The sequence below is a fragment of the Tachypleus tridentatus genome, chromosome 6, assembly GCF_004210375.1.
Source record: "Tachypleus tridentatus isolate NWPU-2018 chromosome 6, ASM421037v1, whole genome shotgun sequence".
In the NCBI taxonomy this organism is placed as follows: Eukaryota; Metazoa; Arthropoda; class Merostomata; order Xiphosura; family Limulidae; genus Tachypleus; species Tachypleus tridentatus.
In genome coordinates, this window is record NC_134830.1 from 63,823,238 (window position 1) to 63,829,237 (window position 6,000).

The 6,000-nt window shown below is 31.1% G+C and overlaps 1 protein-coding gene across 1 annotated transcript in view; it reads right to left on the reverse strand.

Annotated features, from left to right (window-relative positions):
• Positions 1-2,697, reverse strand: part of LOC143252688 (insulin receptor substrate 1-like) — an 88,629-nt gene extending 85,932 nt beyond the window's left edge. The window contains exon 1 of the mRNA XM_076505218.1: positions 2,382-2,697. The gene's annotated coding sequence lies outside the window, so the exon portion shown is untranslated. The remainder of the gene's footprint in view (positions 1-2,381) is intronic.
• Positions 2,698-6,000: the final 3,303 nt, after the last annotated feature.

Below are 6,000 nucleotides of genomic sequence, written 5' to 3' on the forward strand. Positions count from 1 at the left end.
GATCTGGAGATTCAATACAAGACAAAATCTTTATATATAAACACACATACTAGGTTTTTGTATTCAGTAACTTTAACTTTTGATGATGGTTCAAAAGCTACAGCCTATATTTTTAAGATTTATAATTCTCAAATTATGAGAAACATAAATATAACTTCCTACGTTTACCTTGTACAAAATAGCATGTTTATTAAACTTCATTAAAACACAAACTGATAGATGACTACTTAGTTTTACCAGTAAGCTTCACATAAATCCAAGAAGTATTAAAAGAAAACACTATCAGTCATAGGAATTGCAGAAACTAATTAAGCAATTAGAAAATGTGATTATCCTACAGATTTAATGTTTAACATTCACAATTTAGCAAAACATTGGTTAAAACACAACTTCTTATATTATTCTACCCCTGCGGAAAGCCTTTTTTTTCTTAAAGATACCTCAGCTGTGTGTCTTAAAAACTAATGGCTATAATTTTATTATGAAGTATAGTATATAGGATTTCACTGTAACTTTCTTTATTGTCAACAGATGGCTCTTGCTATAATTTTTGATACTATAATCTGTTTATGCTGTCCGTAGGCATACATTTCAGTATTTGAAAAATAATGTAAGTGCAGAAACCTATAGAATTATGCTTAATTATTTTTCATAGTACTACTGTAAGAAAGGTTCTAGTGATTCCTTCATATATATAAGGATAACTGTTTTCATGTGTCCTTTCATTCATAACAAAGGTCAGTAAAGAAGTTATAAATTTAGAAATTCAAGACATTAAGAACAATCTTTTTCTGTTTAATAACTATATTGAGTGTTACGTTAATCACTGGAATTATTCACATAAAGTGGTACATTTAGTAGATTTTCTGTTGTAAATTTTATTCACCAAAAGAACACTATCATTAAAAAGAAAATTACACTTTGCCCAGAGGATTTTAATTTCTTAAATAAGAATGATCTCTTTTATACATTAAACCTGATAACATGATTTTCTACAATATACTTCTTTTTCTTTTCTAAAACTACTTACATTACCAATGATTTTTTTCTTTTCTAAAACTACTTACATTACCAATGATTTTTTTCTTTTTTAAAACTACTTACATTACCAATGATTTTTTTCTTTTTTAAAACTACTTACATTACCAATCATTTTTCATCAGATGACACTTATCTTGAATTTCCTTTTGATTTAGCAATGCCAATGAATAAATGTAAATTATATAAATAATTTACATGAGGTATACAGAACAGGAGTTTAAAGAAATTTAGGTCCTAATATTTCATTTTTTTTTTCTGGAGTGTTTTGGAATCCTCAGAAGTATCAGCAAAAGAAATATGTCAATTTTATATTTAACTATTAGATTTGGTTATAAGTAAATTTTCAAAATAATATAAAGAAGAAGAAAACTGAAGAAGTAACTCATTGAGGGTCACAATTCTCAAAAATAACTTGTAAATATAGCATAAACCACATGATGATAAAAATATGACAATTCTCTATTTACTTCATCATTATATGTGTATAAAATCTTAAACATAAAAGTAAAAAGGATCATATGCTTGTAGTTGTTACAAACAATTTTTAAATTAACTATAGAAGCAATGGTTTTCTTCTCAACAGAACAGCCACATTTACGACTTGAACGAGTATATAATAAACCACTTTTTCTCACTAAATAGGTTATAATTATGTATAAATTTATTGTATTTTAACATACGTCGTTTACTTATCACCAAACAGGCTTTTGAAAATATGCGCACAAGAAACATTACACAAAGTTATGAATGAAAATTAAACAAAATGTCTACTACTAGTAGTGGTAATAGTATTGAATGGTCGGTCGATTTAATCATTTCGTATATTTCGAACCTATTTCAAAAGCTTAATTCAGAAATTGGACGTCTTTAAGAGTAACAATACAGTTAACGTCTCCATACTCCTTGTTATATTTATCCTTATAGTTATATAAAGTTCACGTGTATCTCAACAATTCTTTCCGCGAAGTTAGTAACTTGAAACAATTACTAATTCCTACTTATGACCGTTTAAGGATGCATGACGCGAGCAAACCCACTTTTCACATCTACCGAGTACCGTATATCATTTTTAATTTTTATGAACAGGTAGAAACAGACTACTAACGCTAATAGTATTATCAATATAAACAACTTATATCATTATCAGGAACTGAATACAAGGCTAGCGACAAACAAAATGTGCGAGCATAAACAAAGGTTTGGAGGTAGTGTAAAAAAATGACTTGAAATCTTCAACTTATCTACTCTTTGTCAGTTTTCCGAATTATCGCATACTCTGAATATATAATATAAGGATTAAAAATAGTAGAACGTGAGGTTCCAATAATAAAATAACTGACCTGGTATGTGAATTGGACTAGATTTTTTTCCCGCCACAAAAGTAGAAATTATAGTAGTACAACGAACGAACCACAGTTCGAGGAAATGCTTTCACGTAACTTTCAGTCGATTTTTTGTTATAAATAAAATTACACTTAATGCACGAAATAGTCCCTCACATCCCAGCAAAGGTTTAATTCCAAGCCTGTTCGACGACTACAGCAAGTACTTAAATTTTAAAAATGTGTGTAATTAACTACGACTTGCATATTTCATTACACTCACAAACTACACTGTAATCCGAATAAACACCCGTAGATTAAACTAGTCTACACTGACCTCTGCCGCGTGTGGATAGTTGTTTACAACATTGGTTTTAAAATTTGGGCGCTAGAGAGCACTACTACCTAAGGACGTAAATTCCGCATTACCAGTTGGAAAATATATATCCTGTACGGTTGCAGCCTTTTGTGGGGCAAAGGAATTTAAAAATGAAATTAATCATTAATATAATTCTTTATATATAAAATTACAGATACGTGTAAAAGAAAAAAAAATGACATATGTGTTTCAGATTTATTTAGCAAAGAGTTAATAGAAAAAAAAACCTTTTTACATGTTGTCAATGCAACTATTATGTTCGTTTATCTGTTATTTTAAATAAATGGTTTCTATTACACCAAACTTCACCTTCATTTTGTAAGACTGTAATATTAAATGATACAAAAATAAAATAATAAATCGGTAAACCATGATTATAGTTATTATCTTTTTCTGTTACATATTTTAAAATATAATTACGATGACTTATTTTCTCGTGGAATTAAAAGCGAAAGTAAATTTAATTTAACGTAATGTTGTTTTCGCTCACACCTTCTTCAGGATAACACGTTGTACAAATTCTTGGCAAGTACGCAATCATTCCTAAAATCCTTTACTTAAAAATATGATTATCTATATTAGTTGGTTTGTTTTAAATTTCGCGCAAAGCTACACAAAAGCAATCTGTGGTTGCCGTCCTTAATTTAGCAGTGTGAAACTAGAGTGAAGGCGGTTAATCATCACCACCCATGCCATCTCTTGGGCTACTCTTCTACCAACGAACAGTGGGAGTGACCGTAACTTTATAACACCCCCACTGCTGAAAGGAATAGTGTGTTTAATGTGATGGGGAATTTGAACCCGAGTCCCTCTTATTGGGAACCGAGCGCCTTAACCACCTGGACATTCCGGGTCATTTATATTAGTAAAAAGCACTCTCTATGTGAAGTGCGTTAATTACTTGTTAAAACGTTTTAGCCTTGACGAAGTCTAAAGCTAGAATTTTGGTTATTAATAAGTAAAGTTTTTGAGCTCCTAGATGCTCTTAATTATTTAACACTTGAAATAAACTTTGAAACGGAAGTATGCGTTCCTTTTTCATAGGTTTTCTTTAAGTATGACTTGTGATGTATAATGATTTATCCCATTATTTGAATATTTGAAGTTTAATTGAATATGGTGATGATATACACTATATAAAAAAAATAATTTAGTTTAAGAAAAATATATGGACGGAGTTGTGCCTCGATAGGTATGTAATTATCTTATTGTTGTTGTCTCAAAAACCAGAAAATGTCAAGCCTTTACCAATAAATATGATAAGATTTTGTTGTTGGGCGCGTATTTTTAAATTGCATGGTGCAAATAATACGAAGTCCCGTTAATTTAGCAAATTAATTTATTTTATAACGCTTGACAAACTACGTTCACCTTCACATAAATGCAAAAAACAACATTTCAACACTGACTCCAACGATCAGGTGCTTGAAGTACTCGACTCGTAAATCGAGGGTCACGGATTCAAATCCCCTTCACACCAAACATGCTCGCCCTTACAGCCGTGGCGGCGTTATAATGTGATGGTCAATCCTACTAATCGTTGATAAAAGGGTAGCCCAAGAGTTGGCGGTGGGTGGTGATGACCAGCTGCCTTCACTCTTGTCTCACACTGCTAAATTACGGACGGCTATCATACATAGCCCTCGTGTAGCTTTGCGCGAAATTCAAAACAAACCAAACTGACTCCAAATTAAATGTAGGTCTAACTTCAAATACAATGTTTCAATACAAACTACGACACATAAGTTTAACGTAAGCAGTTTTATTACATAAACAAACATTTAACTCACCAAGTAACTGAATAACATATGTTGCGTATTATAATGTATTTTGGACGCATCTTTAATTTATTAAATTAGGTATTACTATTTCAAATAACCGGAAATTTTAATTAAAATCAAGTAGCGAGTTAAATGTTAACATGTATTAAATTTACGTTAATTTCCAAAAAGATTTATACACGATTTTCTTTTTTAACACAAATATGTTTTAGTATACAAACGTAGAAACAATATAATTTATGATAACGGTTATTACCAATAGTTATTACAAATGATGATTGATATATGAGTATTACAAACTTACAGACAATACTGATTCGTATATCCGGTTTAGAACTGAATATTTTATTGACGATCCAGGTCCACGATGAGCAAATTAATTTTGAATTGTTACACCTCGCTTAAGCTAGCTTGTGTCACGCAGTGGCGGCGCCAGGATATTTTCGTTAGGGGGGGGGCTGAGGTAAACTGTGGAGATAGCTTTCCAAAATGTCATCAATATAAAGTATAGATGGTAAATTATAATAATGTAAATGCCAAGGTACATTTCAGAAAAGTGTGCTATTTTGAACTGCGTTTTCAATGCACTTTTCATTGGAAACTCATACTCCGATTAATAATTCATTATTACAAATTAGAAATAATCTGTTTATGAAAATATGCATATATGTAAAAGAGGAAGCTCACGTAAATTCCACTCAAGGTAATACATAATAATAAAGAAAATCAAAATTAGCTTATATTGAACATTTAATATACCATTAAGAGTAAAGTTACAAATTAAAAAACAACAACATAAAGACATAGTTTATATAGCAGAAACGAATTATCCCATATAAAGTTAATACACTCTGAGGAAAAGTAAGGTCACTATCAGGCTAACTATCTTTCATCTTAATGAAGACGTTGAGTTCTACAGATCTATGTCTCTTTGATGTTAATTGTTAAGCAACAACGACGATTGTGTTTTCCATATTTTATGAATATATGTAGGTAACAATATTGGGGGGGGGCTGAGGGGGGCTTGGCTCATTTTGGGGGGCTCAAGCCACCCCAAGCCCCCCTTGGCGCCGCCACTGTTTGTGTGGTTGTTCTCGTGAAAATAATAACGCCCGAAGTAATTCACTGGAGTTGAACGGTTTGTAATGTTCCAAATCTATAAACGTTTGGATTAAATTCTGTAGTTTTCTGATTAATAGCTTCCGACGCCTATAGTACACTGATTGTAGCTTTCCAATAATAATAATTGTAAATAATAATGTCTCTCAGCGAGTCGGGTTTTATATATCAATCGTACGAGACTCTAGAATATTCACCAAAGTTCTCTTGGCATAAAACTGTCAATCACTAGTATTATATACACACCTAGTACATTATTGATTCTTACGCTCAAAAAACCTTCTATAAATTTCGAGAACAGGCAGACTTGCGAAATACACAGCCAATATTTTACGTCACATGCAAAAAAAAGACTATA